This window comes from Eretmochelys imbricata, chromosome 2 (genome assembly GCF_965152235.1).
Source record: "Eretmochelys imbricata isolate rEreImb1 chromosome 2, rEreImb1.hap1, whole genome shotgun sequence".
Lineage (NCBI taxonomy): Eukaryota > Metazoa > Chordata > Testudines > Cheloniidae > Eretmochelys > Eretmochelys imbricata.
In genome coordinates, this window is record NC_135573.1 from 18,115,151 (window position 1) to 18,140,389 (window position 25,239).

Below are 25,239 nucleotides of genomic sequence, written 5' to 3' on the forward strand. Positions count from 1 at the left end.
TTCTATAAAAGAGTGCCTGATTGAGTAGGGAGAAGAAGGGGGGAAAGGCTTCCAGGAAGGTGCATCTAGGGGGAATTCAGGGTTAGAAAGGGTTGAGGTAGGGGTTCTCCACATGAGCCAGATACAAAGGCCTGGCTAAAGTAACCTCCAGTTGTGGGCAGGAAGCTTTCTGTAGGCTAGGCTAGGCTAGGCTGGGCAGGAGCAGGAACCATAAGAGGAGCAACAATCTAAAGAGAAATTATATTTGAGAAAACATCTGGCTTCAAGACTAAGCTTGATAAGTTTATGGAGGGAATGATATGATGGGATAGCCTAATTTTGGCAATTAATTGATCTTCAACTATTAGTGGTAGATATGCCCAATGGCCTGTGATGGGATGTTAGATGGGGTGGGATCTGAGTTACTACAGAGAATTCTTTCCTGGGTGTCTGGCTGGTGAGTCTTGCCCACATGCTCAGGGTTTAGCTGACTACCTTATTTAGGGCCGGGAAGGAATTTTCCTCCAGGGTAGATTGGCAGAGGCCCTGGGGGTTTTTTGCCTTCCTCTGCAGCATGGGGCACAGGTCACTTGCTGGAGGATTCTCTGCACCTTGAAGTCTTTAAAACCATGATTTGAGGACTTCAGTAGCTCAGACATAGGTTAGGGGTTTGTTACAGGAGTGGGTGGGTGAGATTCTGTGGCCTGCATTGTGCAGGAGGTCAGACTAAACTATCATAACGGTCCCTTCTGACCTTAAAGTCTAAGATTCTATGAATAGAAGCTGATCCCGTGACAAAACTTTGGCCAGAAATGGAAAGAACGTGCTTGCAACAGAATAGAGTGGTGTGGCCTCGCCTTGCGTTTGTGGAGGGATGGACAAGGACAAGCTGGACAAAGGTGATTAGGAGCTGGGTTTGGGGAGCCTAAGAAGGGGTTGAAGGGAGCTGGGGAAAGATTTGCTTTGGTTTAAGGTAAATGTAAACATTTGAACTGTTGTGATGTTTTCATAAACCAGTTCCCACAACAAGGGTGTTATTTCTCTCCTGTGAGAGCTGGGTACAGTTCTTGGGAAGGCCAAGAAAGGGAAACTGAGGCAGCAGCACTTTCTGATGCCGAATTGGGTACAACCTTGTTAAAATAGATTAACTGTGCTCATCCAAGCACTTGCACCTACAAACTAAAGGGGCTGACCCTGCAGAGCCTTAAAGGCATGAGTAATCCTATTGACTTCAGTGAGATTACTCACACGTGTAGAGTTCAGGATGTGTGTAAGTGTGTGCCGGATCAGGGCCTAAGTGATATAGCACTCGGGGATGAGAAAGGAGCCCCAGTGCAGTACCTGTAGAACTTCACTGTTTAAGCAGGGTGGCCCAATACTGGGTGGGGAGGACTCCAAGAAAAACCTAAGTACTGAAGGAAGCAGCTTTCTGATTCATGAAGTGGCACCCTTTCCTCTGAATCAGTCCTAAACAAAAGCCCAAGCATGGTGTTAGGAGGGAACTTTGCCTTTGGACATGCTGTCATTCAGAGGAGATGGAAAACAAACATCCTGTCCTCTGTGGCCACAAAAAATAAAACCCATGGCACTTCTTGTGAGAGTAGGCATCTTAGCCCCAGACTTCTGACCAATGTCCAACTTAGGCAACTACATTCGACATACCTAAATTCCCAGTGGAGGTTCCTATTGTATAAGAGATTCTACTTCATTTTTTGGCCTCAATAGTTGTGTAGTGTTACTGTTCACTGATAAATACAGGAGAGCTGGCTGTATTTCAAGGAATCCCTTTTGAGGTTACAGGGACAAACCATCCCGATGTGTCAAAAGAATAGTAAATATGGCAGGCGACCAGCTTGGCTTAACGGTGAAATCCTAGCGGATCTTAAACATAAAAAAGAAGCTTACAAGAAGTGGAAGGTTGGACATATGACCAGGGAAGAGTATAAAAATATTGCTCGGGCATGTAGGAATGAAATCAGGAGGGCCAAATCACACCTGGAGTTGCAGCTAGCAAGAGATGTTAAGAGTAACAAGAAGGGTTTCTTCAGGTATGTTGGCAACAAGAAGAAAGCCAAGGAAAGTGTGGGCCCCTTAATGAATGAGGGAGGCAACCTAGTGACAGAGGATGTGGAAAAAGCTAATGTACTCAATGCTTTTTTTGCCTCTGTCGTCACTAACAAGGTCCGCTCCCAGACTGCTGCGCTGGGCATCACAACATGGGGAATAGATGGCCAGCCCTCTGTGGAGAAAGAGGTGGTTAGGGACTATTTAGAAAAGCTGGACGTGCACAAGTCCATGGGGCCGGACGAGTTGCATCTGAGAGTGCTAAAGGAACTGGCGGCTGTGATTGCAGAGCCATTGGCCATTATCTTTGAAAACTCGTGGCGAACGGGGGAAGTCCCGGATGACGGGAAAAAAGCTAATGTAGTGCCAATCTTTAAAAAAGGGAAGGAGGAGGATCCTGGGAACAACAGGCCAGTAAGCCTCACTTCAGTCCCCGGAAAAATCATGGAGCAGGTCCTCAAAGAATCAATCCTGAAGCACTTACATGAGAGGAAAGTGATCAGGAACAGTCAGCATGGATTCACCAAGGGAAAGTCATGCCTGACTAATCTAATCGCCTTCTATGATGAGATTACTTGTTCTGTGGATGAAGGGAAAGCAGTGGATGTATTGTTTCTTGACTTTAGCAAAGCTTTTGACACGGTCTCCCACAGTATTCTTGTCAGCAAGTTAAAGAAGTACAGGCTGGATGAGTGCACTATAAGGTGGGTAGAAAGTTGGCTAGATTGTCGGGCTCAACGGGTAGTGATCAATGGCTCCATGTCTAGTTGGCAGCCGGTGTCAAGTGGAGTGCCCCAGGGGTTGGTCCTGGGGCCGGTTTTGTTCAATATCTTCATAAATGATCTGGAGGATGGTGTGGATTGCACTCTCCGCAAATTTGCGGACGATACTAAACTGGGAGGAGTGGTAGATACGCTGGAGGGCAGGGATAGGATACAGAGGGACCTAGACAAATTGGAGGATTGGGCCAAAAGAAATCTGATGAGGTTCAATAAGGATAAGTGCAGGGTCCTGCACTTAGGATGGAAGAACCCAATGCACAGCTACAGACCAGGGACCAAATGGCTAGGCAGCAGTTCTGCGGAAAAGGACCTAGGGGTGACAGTGGACGAGAAGCTGGATATGAGTCAGCAGTGTGCCCTTGTTGCCAAGAAGGCCAATGGCATTTTGGGATGTATAAGTAGGGGCATAGCCAGCAGATCGAGGGACGTGATCGTCCCCCTCTATTCGACATTGGTGAGGCCTCATCTGGAGTAGTGTGTCCAGTTTTGGGCCCCACACTACAAGAAGGATGTGGATAAATTGGAAAGAGTCCAGCGAAGGGCAACAAAAATGATTAGGGGTCTGGAACACATGACTTATGAGGAGAGGCTGAGGGAACTGGGATTGTTTAGTCTGCAGAAGAGAAGAATGAGGGGGGATTTGATAGCTGCTTTCAACTACCTGAAAGGGGGTTCCAGAGAGGATGGTTCTAGACTATTCTCAGTGGTGGAAGATGACAGGACAAGGAGTAATGGTCTCAAGTTGCAGTGGGGGAGGTTTAGGTTGGATATTAGGAAAAACTTTTTCACTAGGAGGGTGGTGAAACACTGGAATGCGTTGCCTAGGGAGGTGGTGGAATCTCCTTCCTTACAAGTTTTTAAGGTCAGGCTTGACAAAGCCCTGGCTGGGATGATTTAATTGGGGATTGGTCCTGCTTTTGAGCAGGGGGTTGGACTAGATGACCTCCTGAGGTCCCTTCCAACCCTGATATTCTATGATAAATATCTGCATTCCACCCTGAAGGTGAGCATGTACATAAAAGGATTTGGGTTCCCTTGGGGAACAAGTGCAATATAAAACTCAGCTCTGCCTCCCTTACTCCCCTTTAGCGCTAGCTTACTGTGCAGGTAGTTCCTTGAAATCAGGTACTAATCAGTATGGTTGAATCTGTTCTTAAACATCAAGTAATATGGTATTCACTAGACCCTAAACTAAGGGAGAGTGGGACCCACTTGTACTGCCAGGAAGCGAGTTCCAACAGTCAATAGACTGAAGTTCCTCTGAAAGAGGAATTAAAGTTTCTCACAGCTATAATTCGCAAATTAAAAAGTTCCTAACCTGCTCATTGACAGAATCACTCTATTACATTCTATCATCTACAATCCACTTGGGAATTTTTTGATTCTCTGTATAAGGCTGGCCTCCTCCAGTTCTAAACTACACAGCCACCCTCTGGTGCTTTGCTCTGTGATACAAACTCTCAAAAACATCAAGACCAAATTTAGAATATGATTTGGGGACTTGTGTAGTAGTAGGAACTATGTCAAGCTTACCTTTTCATGAAGATATTATTTATCCCCTTCGATAACTTTCTTCTCCTGGCACATATAAATCAGTTGTCACCAGAGAGAAGTGTGAAGTGACCTTCTTCAGTGCTCCATTGATAAACTTTAATTGACCAGAATGTCCCAAGTGAGAAAAAGACCCCTCTGCATTTCTTTCAGCAATTTACTCCTGGGTCTTTTACTTCATAGCACATACGGTTTTGCTTTAATCTACCACAGCAGACATGTTTTGAATGTTACAGCTCTCCTTTGCTGCGTTTCTTTCTGTAATTATGAATTAACATTAAAACGCTGACAATAGCCTTCTCTTTCTGTTGGAGAGCCAAGAAGCCCACAAGGGGAAGGCATCAGGTGATTGGAACTCCTTGTTGTTACTGGAGTCCTGTCCCTAGCCACTGTCACATTATTCCCTTCTGCCAGATTGTCCAATATGGCCTGATATTGACAGACAGCAGAAAAATCCTAATGAAGCCTTCTGTGATTGCCAAGACTTTAAAATTTTGCCTTCACTATCAGACAAGTACCATCTATATAGAGTGCGCAGTAGGGTTTCCATGTGTTAAAATGTTCATTCCTGTGTAATCACAACTGATGTCCGCTATGTGCTGTTTCATTCTGAAATTTCCAATGTGTCCATTTGCATTTTCTGCAACTAAAAAGTTCTCTGAAAACATCTGCTTGATGTGTAGCAGCTGTCAAAAAAGCAAACAGAATATTAGGAACCATTAGGAAAGGGATAGATAATAAGACAGTATAATGCCACTATATAAATCCATGGTACACCCACACCTTGAATACTGCCTTCAGTGCTGATCGCCCCATCTCAAAAAAAATATATTAGAATTGGAAAAGGTGCAGAGGAGGACAATGAAAGTTATTAGGGGGTATGGAACAGCTTCCCTACAAGGAGAGATTACAAAAACAGACTGTTCCGTTTAGAAAAGAGATTGTTAAGGGGGGGGTGGTATGATAGAGATCTATAAAGTGATGCATGGTGTGGAGAAAATGAATAGGGAAGTGTTATTTACCCTTTCACATAACACAAGAAATAGATGATGAAAATAGACTCATAGACTTTAAGGTCAGAAGGGACCATTGTGATCATGTAGTCTAGTCTCCTCATATTGCAGGCAGCAGAACCTCAGCCACCTACTCCTGTGATAGACTCCTAACCTCTGGCTGAGTTACTGAAGTCCTCAAATAATAGTTTAAAGATTTTCAAGTTACAGAGAGTTCACCATTTACACTAGTTTAAACCTGCAAGTGACCCGTGCCCCATGCTGCAGAGGAAGACCAGGGTCTCTGCCAATCTGACCCAGGGGAAAATTCCTTCCCAATCCAAAATATGGCAATCAGGTAGACCCTGAGCATGTGGGCAAGACCCACCAGGCAGATACATCTGAAAGAATTCTCTGTAGTCATTCAAAGCCCTCCCCATAATAGGCAGCAGGCTTAAAACAAACATAAGGATGTACTTCTTTACTTCTTGTTCACACAACACAGTGAGTCTGAAGAACTCATTGCCATGGGATGTTCTGGGTTCAAAAAAGAATTATATATGTTTATGGAGGATAGGTCAATCAATGGCTATTAGCCAAGATGGTCAGGGATGCAACCTCAGGTTCTGGGTGTCTGTAAACCTCCAAATTCTAGAAACTGGGACCGGGCGACAGGGGATGGATCCCTCAGACTTGCCCTGTTCTGTTCGTTCCCTCTGAAGTATCTGGCACCGGCCGCTGTCAGAAGATGGACCATTGTCTGACCCAGTATGGCCATTCTTATGTTCTAAATAAATAAATATAATGTATCTTGCCTTTTTTTCAAACTTTTCTTGCACAGAAGTTTAAAGCTACTGATATACAATGTATTTCAAGTGAATACACTTTGATGTAAATGTATTTACCTTAAGACACAATTTGATACTTCCAAATGCAGTTAGAATATATTAATGCTCTACGAGGTATCACACTGATAGGCAAAAAAAAGTTCCTTCCCATTGTAAATAGAGCTGCTCTTTTTTAATATGTTTCTTCTTCAAAGATGAGATAATAAACATTTCCATCTGGAATCCAACCCGGCTGTGGAGAAAGAGCAGCAGCAGCATCCAAAGTAGGAGTAACAGCAGACTTTGGTGTCAAAGTTCAGTTCCCAGTGCCATCCTGTTGTTTATATGTGATCAGGGAAGTAAATGAGTTGGAAAAATACAGTCAAGTACATCAGGGTAAGGCATTATAATCAGCTGAACATCCCTCTGTTGGATAAGCATTGGTGTTGAATTAGCATTTTTTATTTTGACTATTAAATATGTTTTACCTCGTAAGCAACTTGCATGTAAGAAACTGGTAAAGCAGAACACCAACAAAGTATGGCAGAAAATTACTAATACAAAAGTTCCCAGAATGTGATCACCTGGTTCGGTGATCTACCAGAGAGCTCGCTGCTCAGGTGGTATGCTGGCTTTCTTCCTGGTTTCCAGCTGAATGAAACAAAGCCAGTGGAAGGGGAAGAGAGAAAATAAACAGCAAAAAACATCAGTGTGGTTAGCTTTTTCAAAAAGGTCAATACTCATTACATTAAAGACAGCTTTAAAGGAAGGCACAAAATACTTTCTCAATATGACTTTTCCATGTAACATAAGTTGCCTTGGGGATGTTATACAATCGTGGGAGGTGCCCAGGAGACAATCTCAGCGGTAAGATGTGGGGCCTGTTATAGGAAAGTTGGAGAACGTCTGCTGGAGCACAAATAGGTTTCCGTATCCTATTTGCACAGTAAAATATATCCTGCCAATTTCAGCAGATTTTTTCAAAGATCCCACAAGCATAAGAGAACAATGTTAACTTCCATCTGTCCTACATAGGTTCTTTTCAGATTTCTCATGAGAGAATTGATTTACCCAGATCCTAGTAGAAGACAAACATAGTACAAAAAATGCAGGACCATATGCTCCCATGGCTAATTTGCCACATGTCAAAGAAAAGCCGTGCGAATTGGCAGTGTCTGACGTGTCAAATGTGACTAAGTGAGATTATGCCAATAATTAAAAATGGATATTTACTGCACCACAGTGTTTGTGATATTCCTTATGTTTACAGTGGGAAGTACTGCAATAAAGGATTTAGGGGCCTTATTTAAAGCCCATTAAGGGCCATAGAAGGACTCCCCTTGACAGGGCTTGGATCAGGCTCTATTAGTGGTGGTGCTGGTTGCACTTAGTATTAAGGCTGCCTGACACTTCCCATTATAACACCCTTTTTTCAGTGGCTTATTGTCACTGTTCAGGGAAACTGCACCTGTCATCCACCTCTATGGTCCAAGAAGGACACCCACCTTTCAGCTTCCAGCTGGCAGCCATCACCTCTCTTGGGCAGATCTCTCACCCTCCTGATCAGGGTTTTTCAAGGCTGCATAGTTCCCTGCCTACACGGTTAATCCCAACAAGCCATACTGCCTAAACAAGCCTGCATCTGCACTTTGCTCTCTTCTCAGAGGCTACAAACAATTGCAATTGCTCACAGTTATAAATTACCACACAGCTCTTTCTAAATAAGCTAATTTATTCTTAAAGTGAAATAATTACAGCAAAAGTATATCAGAAACAATAAAAGAACCTACATCCATGCTCATAAGTTTACCAGAGGTCACCCATCTGTCTTATGGGGCCTCCATAGGCCAAAGTCCTTTCAACCCTTCACAGGAAGGACTGGAAGCCCCCCTTGGACAGAAATTCCAGCCCATTTGCTGTGTCAGAAAGAAGACCCTGAATCAGTTTAAACTCCAGCTGTTTATCCAAAAGAACTTTCTTTGTCTGTTGGTCTCTGGAGAATCCATTCTGAGCTAGTATAGGTGAGCCTGTCCAGGTGGTGGTACTTCTCTGGAGTGCTACTCGCTAAGTGAATTTGCCTGATCACCTCTCACTGTTCTTAGCTCCTGGAGAAGCTGTGGTCACTCTAGCACAGGGAATTACATACAATCCCTGGCCCGCAATGATACGTAAACTTGACACAGTAAGATCTCCCCAAGATATTGCAAGAAATTGCCATATCTGTCACACTGATAACTTTGCTGAACTTTTACCATTGGGCTCAAATTTTCCATGCTGCGTGTCAGCTTCATATCAAAGTTTTTGGAAAATTTCAACCAAAAAGGTTCAGCAGGTTTTGGAAGAAGAGGCCAGGGGAAAAATATATTGTTTTTTTTTCAATATTAAAAAAGTTCAGGTGACCTTTTATTTGGAAAGCTTTAGTGCCTCTGTGCATTGATCAGGGATTTGAAATTTGGCCTTTATATCAGGGATGTGCCTTTTGCCATCCCCATGAAAATCTGCCAAAATTTGGCCAAGTTATAAGCCTTTGAAAAACTTCAGTTTGTATATGCAGGTAGAGGAGGCCAGGGTAGGGGATAAAGACATGTGAGATGAGGAGCTTGGGAGATGGGTAGCTAGGACTATCTGGGCAAGGAGAGTGGGGACAAGAGGTTGGGGGAGGAAACAAGCAATAACTGGGTAAGGATTGGTGGGGAGACTGAGATGGGGTTTTCAAAAGGGTGAGACTAGGACTTGCTGGGTAAAGAGACCAAGACTGGGATAAGAAACCTGAGGAGTGGAGACTGGAGCTGGGTAGGTGAGGAAAATGGGACTGAAATGAAGGGGCAGGGGTGGGGAAGACATAGGCTGGAGGGGACACACTTGGAGGTTATGGAGAGATTCCCCTCCAGAATATTGACTGGAATCCAAGATTCCTGAATCTCATCATTCCTCTGCTATCAGAAAATATCTCTGAAACCCTCTGGCAAAATGTCCCATTTCTTTCTAATGCTGGTCCACACCGAGGATGACAACCTACTGTTGCTATCAGTTACACTGTTAGCTCAAGTGGCAGAGGTCTGTGTGGTGAATCTACCTGCTCATAATCCATGTGGGTGTCAATATGATGCCACATGATGGCATTTCTGCGAGGGGGTCAGTTTGCTTTTTAAAAAACCTAGAAAAGTACACAGAAAAAAACTGCTACAAAAACTCATTATTGAGCATGCAACATCAAGCACTCAGAAGTTAGAAAATGCCAGAACTAAGGTTGTCTGGGAAACTTTAATTTGACCCCTTTGTGTGTGTGCATCATCATAGAATCGCAGAAATGTAGGGCTGGAAGGGACTTAGAGAGGTCATTTAGTCCAGTCCCCACACTCAGGCCGGGCCAGGATACCTAGACCATCCCTGACAGCAACCGAATGGATGGTGCTCATTCAGGAAGAAGCTATTCCCTATTTTGCTTTCACTTTGTTATTCACTGTGTGCCCATACGGTGGGGTTTACAGACCCCTCACTAAGAGTATGAGCTTTCGTGAGCTGTAGCTCACGAAAGCTCATGCTCAAATAAATTGGTTAGTCGCTAAGGTGCCACAAGTACTCCTTTTCTTTTTGAGAATACAGACTAACACAGCTGTTACTCTGAAACCTCACTTAGAGTGATGGAGTGATGGAGCTGTACTGAGCTCAGAAAGCTCCACCCCTCAGCAGCTGCAGAGCATCCTGCACACTGGAGGGCTGACTTAAAAGGTGACTCTGACAATCAAGCAGGGGGAGAGGCTGCCTGCAGAAAGGAAGCAGTTAGCCTCTTCTGGGACAGAGGACACAGCTGGGGAGACACTATGGTAAGGCCTGTTTGGGCAGCAGGGCCTGATCCCTTTTTCTCTCCCTTACAAGGGAGGCTCATTGGACACCAGGAAGGGAGCTGTGAAGACTTGTTGAGACTGCTTGAGCAACCCTCTTGTGGGAGGGAGGCAGAATGCTGTGACCTTGCCCCAAACTGAGGAGAGACGGGGTGGCAGGAAGTGGCCCAGAGTATGAGCTAGAGGGAGCTGAGATGTTCCTCATCTCTTCCCTGTTGAGCCCTGAGCTGGCACCTGGTGGAGAGGGAAGGGATGGGTTCCCCCTACCCTTCCTCTGCCCCTTCTCTGACTGGGGTAACTTGGAGAAGGCTGGACTGTAATTTGACTGCTTGACTCCCAGATTGCCTGACCAGGCCACCCCTAGGACTTTGGGGACTGTTGAACTGTGGCCTGCCCACTAGGCCTTCTGGACCCTAAGTGAACCCTGCTACAGCTCTGATGTCTTAATTCTGGAATAGCCTAACTTTCTGTGCTTGGCTTTGCAACCCTAGGAATATTCTTTCAACATTTGTTAATATTGGTATACGCTGCACCATGGCCCTCCTCCTGCTTCCACTGAAACCAATGGCAAAACACGCCCTCAGTCAACTCCTAGCTTTACAAAGCTTTACAAACCAGGTTGGTTTGTAGAGAAAGTCAGCATATCCGACAAAGGGTGTATGCATGCTTCCCTGCAAAATCAGCAAATTCAGTACAGAAATACCATCATGCATTCATGCTGTCCTAGGCAACACTTGCATGGTTTTGGGAGCTCATGGAGACTCTCTCCTGCCTTCATAGTGCAGCTCATCTCTGATTTCCAGGGATTCTGGATTGTTTGATATAATTCAGTGTCTTCTGGCAAGTGTTGGAATGTGGTACTATAACACAATATTTAAGCCTTGGAGGTTTTGCAGAGTGGGTTTTACAGCTATTCTTGCAGCGCTGAGGCATGTTGGCTTTTGTACAGATCTGAGTGTATGTCACAGTATATATTGAATCGTCACTCTTTTGCAGAGCTTTTCACACCTTTTGCCGCCTCCTCTGGTTTTAACTACCCAAGAAGTGTTATCTAGTTCTTTTCTGAGCATCAGAACTGAAAGAATGCAAATGGAACAAAAGTGTAGGTGTGAAGGGAACTGTGCCTGTCTTGTTTCTGAAACTTTAGCCTGACAAGGAGTATGTGCATTAATAGATTACAAAAAATGTCTTGCCGTACTGAAAAAAGTTACACATCCAGGTAGTATCAAAAAAGTTCATTGAAAAGCAACTGGGAAGGCATGTTATTTTTAGGAGTTAGTTAATTCACAGCATTTTGTGCCCAAAATAAGGTATCCAACTGTTTCATTCTGAGTCATCTTTGTTCACAGTATTACATAAGAAGAATATTTTAGTGAACCCTATCATCTAACATACCTGCCATATTCCTTATATTATAAATTCACACTGTGCTAGAAAGTCTTTAGAAAATTACATTTTTAAAGCGTTAACAAAGCAAAACAATATTTCAGGTACAGTAACTCTTATGTTGTAAAATGCTGACTTTCTTAATTATGTTTTGAAATATTCCATGTCTTTTTATGATCATTTTCTCTTTTGCAGTTTGTGCAGTACTTATGTAGCCAGGAACATGTGTTTCAAATTATCTTAGTTTTTCAAATTAGCTTTGTGTTCAATGGCAAACTTTTTTTAGGTACAGCTCCTCCTCCCAAAGAAGTTAACCCTCCTTACTCCTTACAGAGCAGACAGCAATGGTGGTTGATTCTAAATCCATTCTAGATCTAATTTAATCAAGAAACCACTTTAAACGTCCCCTAGACAAGAGTTTATAAGCTGCTAAACTCTCAGAATGTTTTATGAGACAAAATCAAGTTTTCAGATTGAAATCATACACAGCATAAGAGAGGGAAAAGATGTCATTCAGCCTATCCTCTGCAAAACATTTTCTAATGTTCTATATAGTAAAGAATCCAGTGTAACCATTTACTACTGTAAGTGTAGATGTTTTAGACATCTCATTTTTATGCTTATGTACATAGCCCCCATCACCTTAGTATATGAGCGCTGCACAATCTTTAATGTATTTATTCTCGTAACACCCCCATGAGGTAGGGAAGTGCTGTTACCCCTATTTCACAGCTAGTCTCTCTGCACATCAGTTTTCTAAGTGACTTGCCCATGGTCACTCAGGAAGCCTGTAGAAGAGCAGGGTCTTGAACCTAAGTGCTAGTCGGTGCCCTAAGCACTGGACTATCCTTCCTTTCCAGGATATGGAAACGAGGATGTGACATGACCTTTGTTCACTATGGCACTAAATGGAGCCCAGTTGTCCATTCACTTGTACTACTTGTGAGTGAGAGGAAAAGTGCAAGATGCATCATTTCAATGCATGGGGTAACTTGCATCAGAAGGGCTGTGTGGGTACCATTTCCATGGTTGCTCTCAGGAATAGCCAAGGGTATATAGAAACTTTATTCTAAAGTGTTGTGCTTGTGGGGAAATTGTGTGGCTATCTGAAAAGGAGGCATGCACACCAAGAGGAGGCAGAGTGTGGCATTGTCTCCCTCACTAGCAACCATGTAGCCCAGACAATAATGGAGCTGGAGGTAAAGCAGCCAGAGGGACCTTTAATTCACGCTTTGTGTCCTACGGCCTTCTACCATGCCCGTGCTGTGTAGCTATAACAGATGTGCAATCAGCATAATATACTGCAGTGCTTGAAAGCCCCAGACAATAACACAACACAGGCTGCCTGCATAGGTCACTGGGATGCAGTTCTGCCAAGCCAATGTCACCGTTTCAGCTGGTGAACGCAAGCACATCTACACACAGGGACATATAATGAGGACCTGGGCACCAAACAGCTGCTGCAGACTTGTTTTGATTTCCAAGTTTCACTAAGTAACAGACTCCTATAACCCCGGTATAATGAGGACAGGAAAGCAGTGAGGAGCCATCAATGCACATTCCTGTGGCATAGACTCTCTCAAAATGCACCCCCAAAAAGAGAGATGTTTCTTTTGTCTCGTTGAGTAACCTGTCCTGTGACAGTCCCTGTGATTGTTCTATTTTTCTTCTCTCCTGGAGCACCACAACTCTATGGGTTGGTTTCTAGTCCCAAGCACTTTGGTTACAGGAAAGGAAGTGGCTGAGTGCTGCCATGCTGCTTGTACCCTTTGTGACTCTGCACTTTTCAACTCTTCTTATCCAACAGTCCTGGGCCTCAGCTGGCTCCTGTCACTGTTATCTGTGCAACTTTGCAATACACTACTTTTCATATTTTTCACAACTGTTTAGTTTGTCAACACTTTTTCCTCGCTCTTTTCTCACCTTTTAATGCTTTCTTGGACCATCCAGCTTCAGGTTGTAAACACCTGCGTATGCATCCCCACACATATATAAACCCTAGCAGCTACAATTGTTGCAAACTCACAGAATTGTTGCAAACACAGAGAATTAATTGCTTTATGTTTTTAATATAAACTTCCTAGTTGTATGTATAAAGTCAGTGATCATGTTATCTTCCTTATCCATTTCCAAAGCCATTTCATAATTGCACTTAGAATTTTATTTTCATTTTTCTAGAGACATTTCTTTCCTCTTGTCCACTGAACTCTGGGGTAAGGGATATTCTGTGCTATACGTTTGCCTTGAAACGGAATCAAATGATGTTTTAATATTTGCCAACTCTTACCATAGGGGGCGAGTTATATGGGTCTGTGGTGCCCGGGCTCCAGCAATATTCAGAGTCCAGGGGCCCGGCTCCACCAATGTTAGGGACTGGGTCTCTCCCCTGGCCCCACCTGCCACCCCCTGCACCTCCCCGGAGTGTCCCCCAGCCTCCCCTTGCTGCCCCGGCTCCCGCAGCCTCTCTGTCTCTCCCCTGCAGCTCCATGCTGCCTCCCTGCATCAACTGCCGCTGCAGGGTCCTAGCACCTCCCACCCAACACTGCCAGGACAGGCTGACCCTGAGCCTGCCCTTCCCTCTCAGACACTTTCATTTTCCAACGGGACCCTCCACCAGCACAGGGGGCCCCTCCGCCCACAGTCACCGCTCCTGCCCCACGCTGGACAAGGGGCAGCCCCACCCCCAGTGAAGCTACAGTAAGGGGCAGCAGCAGGGGAGGAGGTGCACATGGGATGGCAGCCCCCCGCATGGCACCCACCGCAGGGGAGGTGAGGGGGCTTCCTGTACGTGAGAGGGGCCCTAGGAGCACGTGCAATGGCAGTGGTGTGAGGTGAGTGTGGTGCAGGGGGGCCCTCCCCCCGGAGCTCACTGCTGCCTGCGGGGAGAGGGCTGGGGGGAATCCTCCTCTCTGGCCCTTGCCCCAGGGCAGCCTGTCTGCACCCCAAACCCCTCATCCCCAACCCTGTCCCACCCCAGAGCCCTCACCCCCTGCACCCCAACCCTCTGCCCCAGCCCTGAGCCCTCTCCCACACCCCAAACCCCTCATCACTAGCCCCACCCCAGAGCCCTCATATTTTTACATTATTTTAAAAAATATACAGTAAGTCCTCGCTTAATGTTGTAGTTATGTTCCTGAAAAATGTGACTTTAAGTGAAACGATGTTAAGCGAACCCAATTTCCCCATAAGCATTAATGTAAATGGGGGGTTAGGTTCCAGAGAATTTTTTTTTGCCAGACAAAAGCCTATATATATATATATACAGTATAAGTTTTAAACAAACAATTTAATACTGTACACAGCAATGATGATTGTGAAGCTTGGTTGAGGTGGTGGAGTCAGAGGGTGGAAGAGGGTGGGATATTTCCCAGGGAATGCCTTGCTGCTAAATGATGAACCAGCACTCGGCTGAGCCCCCAAGGGTTAACACATTGTTGTTAATGCAGCCTCACTCTATAAGGCAGCAGGAATGGAGGGGGGAAGACAGCATGGCAGCGAGAGAGAGACAGAGACACACACCCTGTGTGTGAGAGAGAGACTTGGAGACAGCAGTTGCTGCCAGCAAGCTCCCTCCATTCTGAGCCCTGCCGTGTCCCCCCCTGCTCTGTGGAGATGAGTGGGGGCAGGAATGGGGGAGGGGGACACCCTGACAACAACACCCTTCTTTCCCCTCCCCACCTGCCCATAGGGTGACCAGACAGCAAGTGTGAAAAATCAGGACGGGGGTGGGGTGTTATAGGAAAAAGACCCCAAAATCAGGACTGTCCCTATAAAATAGGGACATCTGGTCACCCTACCTGCACAGCAAGCAGGAGGCTCCCGGGAGCAGCTCCAAGGCAGAGGGCAGGAGCAGCACAGGGCAGTGGGGGGAGGGACGGCTGAACTGCCCGGCAATTGATAGCGTGGTGGGCAGCAGCCGCACAGGAAATTTAGGGGAGCTGATGTGGGGGCTGTCGGCCCACCCTGGTTCCAAGCCCCCACCAGCTAGTGCCAACGGGCTGCTCTTCCTGCAAGCAGTGGACAGAGCAGGCAGCTGTCAAACAACACTATAAGGGAGCATTGGGCAACTTTAAACGAGCATGCTCTCTAATTCAGAGGTTCTCAAACTGTGGTCCGTGGACCACCAGTGGTCCGCGAGCTCCATTCAGGTGGTCCGTGGATAGTTCCCTCTAAGGTGCACTCCTGGGTGACCGCACATGAGAGAACGAAGGGCCACCCACCTAATTAGTGGAGCTGCGCAGGCGTCGCTCCTCTAATTAGGTCCCTGGACAAGATGCACATGTAAGAGGAGGTGGTGACCTTGGGGGGAATAGGGGCTAGGTAGGAGAGGGCAGTGGTGTGAGAAGAGGGGGTGGGGGGAATTTGGGACATGCAGGGCTACAGTGGCCAGAGAAAGAGGCTCCAGGGCTGCGGCTGCTGGGGAGAGACCCCCTTCCTTCCCAGCTTCAGCTCTGTGGCTGCTGTGGCAGGGAAGAGACCCCCCCCCTCCTTTCCAGCCAGAGCTCAGGGGCTGCTGCAGGGGGGGAGAGAGGGAGAGACCCCCCCTTCTTCCCACTCCCAGCTTGGGGGCTGCTGCGGTGCGGGAGAGAGGGCATATCCATCGCATTAGAAAGGTTAAGACTACTGATATTAAAATATGAGTTGTGTGTGTTTATGTGTAGAACAAAAAAAGTTAATTATTATTTAGGGTTTTTTTAATATAGCACATTTATCCAAAGTGCTTTACAATAGTTAGCTAACGGTACAAACAACATTTGGAAAGATAACTAAGTGGTCCACCAAGACCCTCAGCAATTTTCAAGTGGTCCACGGAAAAAAAAGTTTGAGAGCCACTGCTCTAATTGATCAGCAACGTAACAACAAAACAACGTTAACGGGACAATTTAAGTGAGGAGTTACTGTATATTGGCTTACAAGGGAGGGGTGTGTGTGTGTGAGGGGATTTGGACCTGTTCTGGGCACCACCAAAAATTATACAAATCTGCCGCCACTGACTTACAACTTCACGGCAAGTCTCATGATACTTGGCATTTTTCTTAAAGCTTCTGCTCCAGGAATCAAAGGATTATATGAGAATCTTAGATTTAATTTTTTGTTTTTTAGAAGTTTTTAGCCTTCACTGTTGTAGGGTAAACCTTGAAAATGTGGCTTATATGCACCATGCCGGGCTCAGAAAGAACCCCAAAGTTTGGCTTAAAACATATGAGATTTTAAAAAAACAACCTCGTTATTTGTTTAGGGCCTGAGTCCTGATTTTTGAATGTTTGGAGTTTTGCGATACTGTAACTGTAATTTAAATTCTCTAAAATCAGCCAGTGGCAGCATGGCAAGGAGCCATTTTTTCTACCAGTTCTTGTGGGGGATTGCAAAAAGCAGTGTAGTGACAAAAGGAAAACACACACATGGCCTGAGATTCACAGGATGTCCAATGAAATATTTTCCCTGCTTTTTCTGCAGGGCTGTAAGTCCAAGATGAATGATGCAGACGAACAGTGATTGTACCCAACTTTTAAAATTCCCTTAAGTTGCTTTATGTTGCTAGAAGCTTTTAGCAATATGTTGTATTATGATGTGTTCATTTGCAGTATTTAATTCAACTACTACATGTCTCTGTATGTTGTGTGGAGTTCCAGACAGGTTTTTGATCCCTGGCAAACAAAGCAGGAACTCAAGCTGTGGGGAAGTCTGTTTGTGAGTCTTTAGTTGGCAGCTGTTTGTTAAAGAAAAAAAGGCAGACAGTTTAAGACAGATTGTGGTTCTATGCTGTATATTGTGACTAAAGATAGTGTAATGTTTAGTTTGAAACTTTCTCTGAAAAATGGCCTCTTTTCATAGAAAATTGTTTCATTTTGTTTTGAAATTTTCCAATTAACAAATCCCCTGAAAATTGTAGGGTGTGTGGGGGTGGAGATGTCACTTTCTCACTCTGCTTTCTTCACTCCCCCCTTCCTCTTCTCCTTTTCTCTCCTCCCTTTTTCAGCAGCAAAAAAAGAGAGGAGAAAAAATTAAAGCTGAAATATTTTCAGTGTTTGCATCTCACAGAAAAATCAGAACAGTTAGAAAGGAAACATTTTGAATATTTTCATGTAAAATACTTACCATTTTTGATCAGCTTTAATTATGATATTTAGTGAAACCTCTAGTGGCGAAACAAATTATCTTCTTGTTTTCTTGGTGCAGTTTGCAATAGTCACCAAGGATCAAGTATCTTTTGTTAATCAGTTTCTAATTCCTGCTATTCCATAATGCTGAGAGATGTTATTTGTTTAATTAATAAATGTGCCAAAGTGGTGTTAAACCTGTTAGAACACTGTTTCTGTTGTATTTCACGGATTGAACAGTGGGGAAAGTGGTACATTTGTTGTTTAATATAAGAGCAGTGGTGTGCTGTTGTATGAGGAGGGCTTGGTGCTTTTGCTAATGCAAAATGCTGCCAGCAGGGATGCTGATTTTAAAAGTAAACCTCCTTGTTTGCTCATTTAGGAAGGAGAATAACATAGGAGAATGGGCATGGATCGCTAAGTAAACATCTTAGAAATTGAAAGACGTTATGAACTAATATTTTATTGTAACACAGTAAGACGGCTGTACAGCAGTTAATTGCTGAACTTTGTGTTACAAATACTGTTTATGGTTTGTGTTAAGCAGTGTTAGTGTTCATGCAATCTGTCTGTTTTCTAGTCATTTTCTGTAATAGTTTGCCTGAGTTTAAGTGTGTGTTGTTATAAATCCAGTATATGGTCACAGAGTGAATGTGGAACTCTGTTTATACACTTCACAGTATTCCAGCGGAATCTAGCTTCTAGTAGTCGCTTAGTCGGCTGGGATCCCCAACTAAATATGTCTGGCCAAATTCAGATGTCTAAAAAGAGTAAATTAACTACATGAGTAAGTTAGTAGTTTTCAAGGGGGAAGCACCACATCACAATTGATTGGTGATGAACATGGAAAATTATATCCCAAAACGAAAAAAGTTTGGGATTTTTTTAATTTTTTAAAATTATTTTTAGATTTTCAGTCTTTTGACACCCCCGTCCCCCCGAAAATGCAAAGAATGTGGATGAAAATAGGAAGGGAAACTGTTTTTGTTAAATTTTTGTTGGAAAAAAGGCCATCTTCCAACTATTTGTACCAATATGTCCTGCTGTTTCAACGCTGAAAATGATAGAATTTGGGGACTTGATAATTTCACTAAATTTTAGTAGTGTTTTTTTTTATTTTTGTCAGATAAACCTTCAGTGATAATTAATTAGGAGAGTTGTGTTTTCTGTTTCAGATACTGAGCTAAATCATCTTGAACTTCACTGAATTAGAATCATCTACTTAATTTAGGTTTCAGAGTAACAGCCGTGTTAGTCTGTATTCGCAAAAAGAAAAGGAGTACTAGTGGCACCTTAGAGACTAACCAATTTATTTGAGCATAAGCTTTCGTGAGCTACAGCTTATGCTTATGCTCAAATAAATTGGTTAGTCTCTAAGGTGCCACAAGTACTCCTTTTCTTTCTACTTAATTTAGTCATTTTTAGAGCATTTTGTTGAAAATTTTGAATTATTTTCACCAGCTCTAGCACTTAAGCATATTAAGATCTAGGGATGGTGGAACAAACCAAATATAAAGCCCAGCTTATCTGGGCATGTTATGGAGAGTATGTGTTTCTTTCTAACTTAGTGGCAAGGATTTTCACATCTGTATTCAATAAAGCTTTTGGCTGTTTTGTGTCTGTGATAGTGGATGGCTTGTAGCAGTGTGGTCTTCAAGGAGGCTTACCCTGTTTTCAGCTACAGTAATTCAGCTGGCAATGGTTTCAAACTTTTGTTCTGCTCTATTTTCATTATGCAGACTTTTTCCTTATGATTTATCTTTATCAGTTTTATCATTCAACCAACATTCTACCCTTTCCTCTCTATCTGATTAGGCCCGTTCCTAAACATTTCAATCAAAACTCTTTTCCAGATTGATTATTGCATTTTCAACTGAAGAAAATTGTGCTTTCCACAAAAAAATTCCAATTTTTAATCAGAGAAACAATCCTTCTGCCCCAGTGTTTGCAATTTTCAGCTGAAAATATTACGATTTGGGGTTTCTCGTTGAAAAGTCACAATTTTCCATGGAAGACTTAAATGAAAACTATTTTTTTCACTCTTGTTGAAATTTTCCAAACAGTTCTACGCCTGACTACTTGCTCCTCTGCTACTTAAGATGAAGGTAGCTACAATCCCATTTGCAGTTAGGGAACAATGAAATTGGCTCAAGTCTGATGGCTTCTTTTATTTTGTCCTTTTTTATTATTATTTTGTCCTTGCTCATCATGAGTGAATTGTGTTCCGCAGAAGAATATTTGTCTACCTCTGACAGTAAAAGCAGACATTAGTAGCAGCAAATTATAGGCCCTTCCCCCTCCCGCAATTTCCTTCTTACTAGAGAAGGGTGAAAGTTTTCAAATTAAAATGTTTTAGTTGAGAATGGCATTTTTTCAAAATCAGAATTTTTTGTGAAAACTTTTTTCAATAAGGGTCTTATTTACTTCTCATCCTTCCTCCCACGCCCCCAATGAGACAGTAAAAAGCTAGCTTTACAGTCACTTTCTCATCTGTATCCCACATGATCAGCTCTGTATACAGACTCAATTCTTGCTTCTATGCTTGTGCAAGGTTTTTTGTCAGGAAATCCAACATTCTTGGTGGTCTGAGTCCCTCCATGCTGCCTGCTTGCTCAGTTTCTAGGTACTGTTTTGTTTGCCTGTTAATCACACTCTTCCTTGCTGTGGGTCTCATTAGACCACTGGTTCTCAACCAGGGGTACACATACCCCTGGGGGTACATCCACTCATCTAGATATTTGCCTAGTTTTACAACAAGCTACATAAAAAGCACTGGCGAAGTCAGTAGCAACTAAAATTTCATACAGACAATGGCTTGTTCATACTGCTCTCTACACTATACACTGAAATGTAAGTACAATATTTATATTCTAATCAATTTATTTAATAATTATATGGTTAAAAATGAGAAAGTAAGCAATTTTTCAGTAATAGTATGCTGTGACTTTTTTGTATTTTTATGTCTGATTGTGTAAGCAAGAATTTTTAAGAAAGGTGAAACTTGGGGTATGCAAGACAAATCAGACTCCTGAAAGGGGAACAGTAGTCTGGAAAGGTTGAAAACCACTGCACTAGACTGATTGTTGCCACCATATTTAGCATACCATGTGCTGGGTAATGCCATATGAGGACACCATGTTTCTAAATCAAAACTCTCACTGTATTAAGTGATCTACGTACAGACGTACGGTAACTGCAGCAAGCATTCTATTGATGTGCACACAGACTGACCTCCTGGTACCTCCTCCAAATTCTTCCCTCCGGGAGCCAGTAAAAGAGATGAAGAGAGGAAGCCACCTCAATCATATCACTGTGTATCTCTTATTTGGTGCCTATATAGTACAACAATGGCCACCCTAAAAATACCTGACGTAAACATACAGATATTATACATGGGTTTCCCATAAAGAATACTTCTGCTAGTGAAGAATGTGGGTATCCACTCTCTGTGCCAGCCAGGTTAATGAATGAGTGCATATTACTCCTATGTCCAAAGCCTTTCACTGGCTGGGTGACATTCAAGGTGCTAGTTATCCTGTATAAAGCCCTCAAGGATGCAGGAGAGTCCAGATACCCAGGGACATCCTCTTGCTTTCCAGCATGCCATATGCCCTGAACAGATTCAAGGGAGATAGGGGCAAGGTATTCTTAGCAGTAGACCAGGGATTGGCAACCTTTGGCATGTGGCCTGTCAGGGAAATCTGCTGGCGGGCCGGGATGGTTTGTTTACCTGCAGTGTCCACAGGTTCGGCCAATCGCAGCTCCCACTGGCCGCAGTTCACTGTTCCAGGTCAATAGGGGCTGTGGAAAGCGGCATGGGCTGAGGGATGTGGTGGCTGCCACTTCCCGCAGCCCCCATTGGCCTGGAATGGCAAACCGCGGCCAGTGGGAGCTGCGATCGGCTGAACATGTGGAAGCTGCAGGTACACAAACCATCCTGGCCCATCAGCGGATTTTCCTGACGGGCTGCGTGCCAAAAGTTGCCAATCCCTGCAGTAGACCCTGGCCTTTAGAATTTATTAACACCAGAAAGTCATCTAAACTTGCACCTGGCCTCTTTCAGAAAACATAGTATGGTTTCAATCCTGCAAACACACATATGCTTAACTATATGAATGTGAATATTCCCACTGACTTCAATGAGACTACTCATGTTTAAAAATTAAGTGTATACATTAGCATTTGCAGGATCAGGGGTTAATTATGCACCTACTTTTGCACAAAGTTCTAACGGGTCTTTAAAAGCTACAACTGCTCAGGGTCCTAATTAAGTTTTTATCCAATAAAATTAAAAAACTATAGGAAACAACAAAAACCCCATGAGAAAATTACACAACATGCTGTTTTCATGCTACATAGGAAAGTAAACCAAAAGAGACAAAGCAAAATCTTTATTTAGGCAAAACTCCCCGGTTTCATCAAGAGTTTATCTTAAGAGTTGCAGAGTTTCAATTGGAAGTAATTGACAAAGTATAGTAAAGGTATTTTAAAAAAATTATCCCCTGTTTCTTTAAGAGTGTTCTCATTTTTTTAAACTGTCCTTCCTCCATTCTGCTTCAGTCAACAGAATAATAAAATCACCAAATGGTACCTGTAAAGTAACACATAGGAGGCTGTATAAATCTGATGTTACAGCAAAAGAAAGAAAAAAAACTAAAAATACAGATGGAAATAAAGCAAATAGAGAACTACTAGGTGAACATGGTTAGCAGCACACAGATATTCAGACAGGCTGCTATATAATTTACTTTTCAAATGAGGAATACTAACCTAACAAAAATTGCACAATTTAAGTAAAATGTCACCATGTAGAGATCAAAAGCAAGAGGGGAAAAATATCCTCCACAATAGGCTAAAAAGGAGTCTCAACAGAGCTCTGCTTGCTCAGACAAACACATAATGAGGAACCGTTTAGACTTTTGAACCCAACTAGACAGATTATGTTACAAGGAATGTCAGATTTCAGTTTTAGCAGTCGTCAGAGTAAGGGTTAACTGGAGACGCAGCATGTTAACTGTATCTGTGGAGATTATGGAATGTTTATCCAGTCATCAGATTTCCTGTTAAGTGTTTGGATTTCCTGAAATCCTTGCTATCGACCCAAGTGCTGTCCACTGAACAGACTTTTGTGGGGGGGTTTTCTTTGTGCTCACATGGTAGGCTTTCCTTCCTGCTCCCTTCCCAGTTGTAGTTCCTGTGTGTCCTTACTGCTCAGGACACTTATGGATGGAAATCAAAACTTTTAGTCTCCAGAAATCTGTGGACCACTGTACATTGGATTTTATTTTTTTTTTAACTGGAAATAACAACTGAAGAAACATGGTTTCTTTCAGCGGCCCGTGGGAGAAGATGTTTTAGCCTAAAATGGAATAATGGCCTTAGGTTTGAGAAACAAATTTGGAATGGGAATTCAAACTGCACAAGTTCTGGTGAGTTGCAGCATGCTAAAGTTAGGTGTGGTTAGTACAGTACTTAGACAAAGACAAGGTGTGAGTGTGTGTCCATTAAATCTGGTTGCTAATCGCTTTACAACAGACAGATCCATGAAACTGAGGAGAAAGGACTTTTGGGGAGTGGGGTATGCTGGTGAAGTCCATTGTTTAATTCCCTGTAAATGCATGCTATTTACCTGAACAAAATATATAGAGCCTGATTCTGCAAATCCTTGCTCTTGAAAGTAACCCTTACTCACGAGTAGCCTGATTAACTTTAAGAATAGCACATGTAAGCAAGAGCTTTCAGGATTGCGCCCATATATAAGTTACTTGGTAGACCACAATGTCTTGATCTTTTAGAAAAGAGTGAGTGAATCAGAGGTTTTTGTTAAAATAGGAGTTTTATGGCTGTATTTTTAATTGTAGTCCTCATAGGTCTTTTGCATGTTGAATCTAAACTTGGTTTTAAATTTTAAAAAGAATCATTGTGACACTTTTTTCCTATTGCCTTTTCAAATAAATTTGTAATAGAAGCAAAAATGTATTTAGTGCAGCTGTATTGCTAGAGGCCAAAAAGTGGCTTCTTTTTGTCTGTAGCAGAATTGCTAAAAGATACCCTGTAGCAAATGAATTGTGCAACTAAAACAAAATGTAAGACGTGGCTTATGATTAAACTAGAGTGCATGGCAGTGATAGTAGTCTTGTGTATTTTTAATTAAACCCTGATCACAAATTTAGCGAGTCTGATGGTCTCACATTCAATGAGTCAGCATTTGAAAGGAAACGCTTAAGGCCCAATCTTGCAGTCCTTGCTCAGGCAAATCTTTTCTAGAAAATCAGTGCGAGTTCTGTCTGAACCAAAGGGAAAAATCAGACCCATATAGGCACTGAACTATCGAAATTCATTTTACACTGTCGTTAAATAAATGCTCTAGTTACACTCAACACTTCTGAGTTATTTGAATTAGTTCAAAAATCTTTTAGTGGGGGTGGGGGATTAGATTGCCTCAAATTGCTTGGATATTAGGGAGCATCTGTGCTAGAGGGAATTATGTGTAATAAATTTACTTGAGATATTTACACCTCAGCATTGTTTTCACACTGGAATACTGAAATCTCCCTGAATTTTAATGTACAGTATTGCAGGTCTGGGGCAGTCAAGCCATTTTAAAACTAAAACTCTCTAGGTATTTAAGTGGGAAAATATTTTTCCATTTACAAACTGAAAGAAAGCGCTCACCAACTTCTGCATTTTAATCTTACTGTGTGGAGGCCTTGGAGTTTCTAAACACATTTGTTTTTATTTTGGTGCTCCCTCTGCCTATGCAACATCTTGGACCTGATCCTGCAGTTCTTATGCAACACACTGATGTCAATAGGAGGCTTTTGTGAGTGAGATTGTCAGGATTAAGAACATCTTCTTCCATCAGTCTTGTAAGAATGCCATTTTTATTGTTTTCTTGTGATACTGAAGAGAAAGTAGCCAGTGTTTTACACATGGAAAGTTGAGATTCTCTTTCAAAGTTATGCACTTTGAGCTTAATCCTTCCCAGACACCCATACTCATGTGAGTAGCTCCTTGGAGCCGACAGAGGCATGAGTAGGGACCTGAGTAATGGTATGCAGGATAGACCTTTGGTGTTCTGCTGTGCATTAAAGACTGTACGCTACTTTGGTTATCTATATGCATGACTGGAAATAAAGCAGAATAGAGGGGGATATCCTAATCTCCAGGCTATAATGTTCTGTCTGCAAAACTCCTAGCAATACCAAAGGGCTAAATGCCCAAGTCCAGGTGTCACTGACGACAGGTGATCTTCAGAAAATTCAGAGGATGAGTTGAGATAAGCATTGAAAAGAAGCATGGGAACTTTTCCAAGCCCAATCAAATCTCTTGGGTTTGAAAATCAGGTTGGCAGTGTCATAAGAACAGGATTGTCTGTAAAAATGCCAGTGTTTCTGGTTTTGGTTAAGCTGGAAATGTTCTGAGCATAGTCCTTCTAGTGACATTTTGGTATTTCCTCTTTTGCCCACACCCAGAAAGAGGAAATGCAGATGCACAACCTTTATTTCTTTGTGTATGTGTTTTTTTTCCCCCTTATGTGAACTTCCTTTTTCACAAAGTTTTAAATTTCAGTTTGGTTTGGACTTTGGGAATTTGTTCAGCGCTCTGTTTATTTAACTGCACCAAGCCATCTCCCCTTAACTAAAAATGATTATTACATTTGTTTTGGTTTTTTTGTTTTTTTAAATGTAGCCTTGATCCAGCTACCAGTG

The 25,239-nt window shown here is 43.0% G+C and overlaps 1 protein-coding gene across 2 annotated transcripts in view; it reads left to right on the forward strand.

The window, feature by feature from the left end:
• Positions 1-14,049: 14,049 nt before the first annotated feature.
• ASAP1 (ArfGAP with SH3 domain, ankyrin repeat and PH domain 1) overlaps positions 14,050-25,239 on the forward strand; it is a 333,180-nt gene continuing 321,990 nt past the window's right edge. For both annotated transcript variants that reach the window (XM_077809790.1, XM_077809791.1), the window contains exon 1: positions 14,050-14,257. The gene's annotated coding sequence lies outside the window, so the exon portion shown is untranslated. The remainder of the gene's footprint in view (positions 14,258-25,239) is intronic.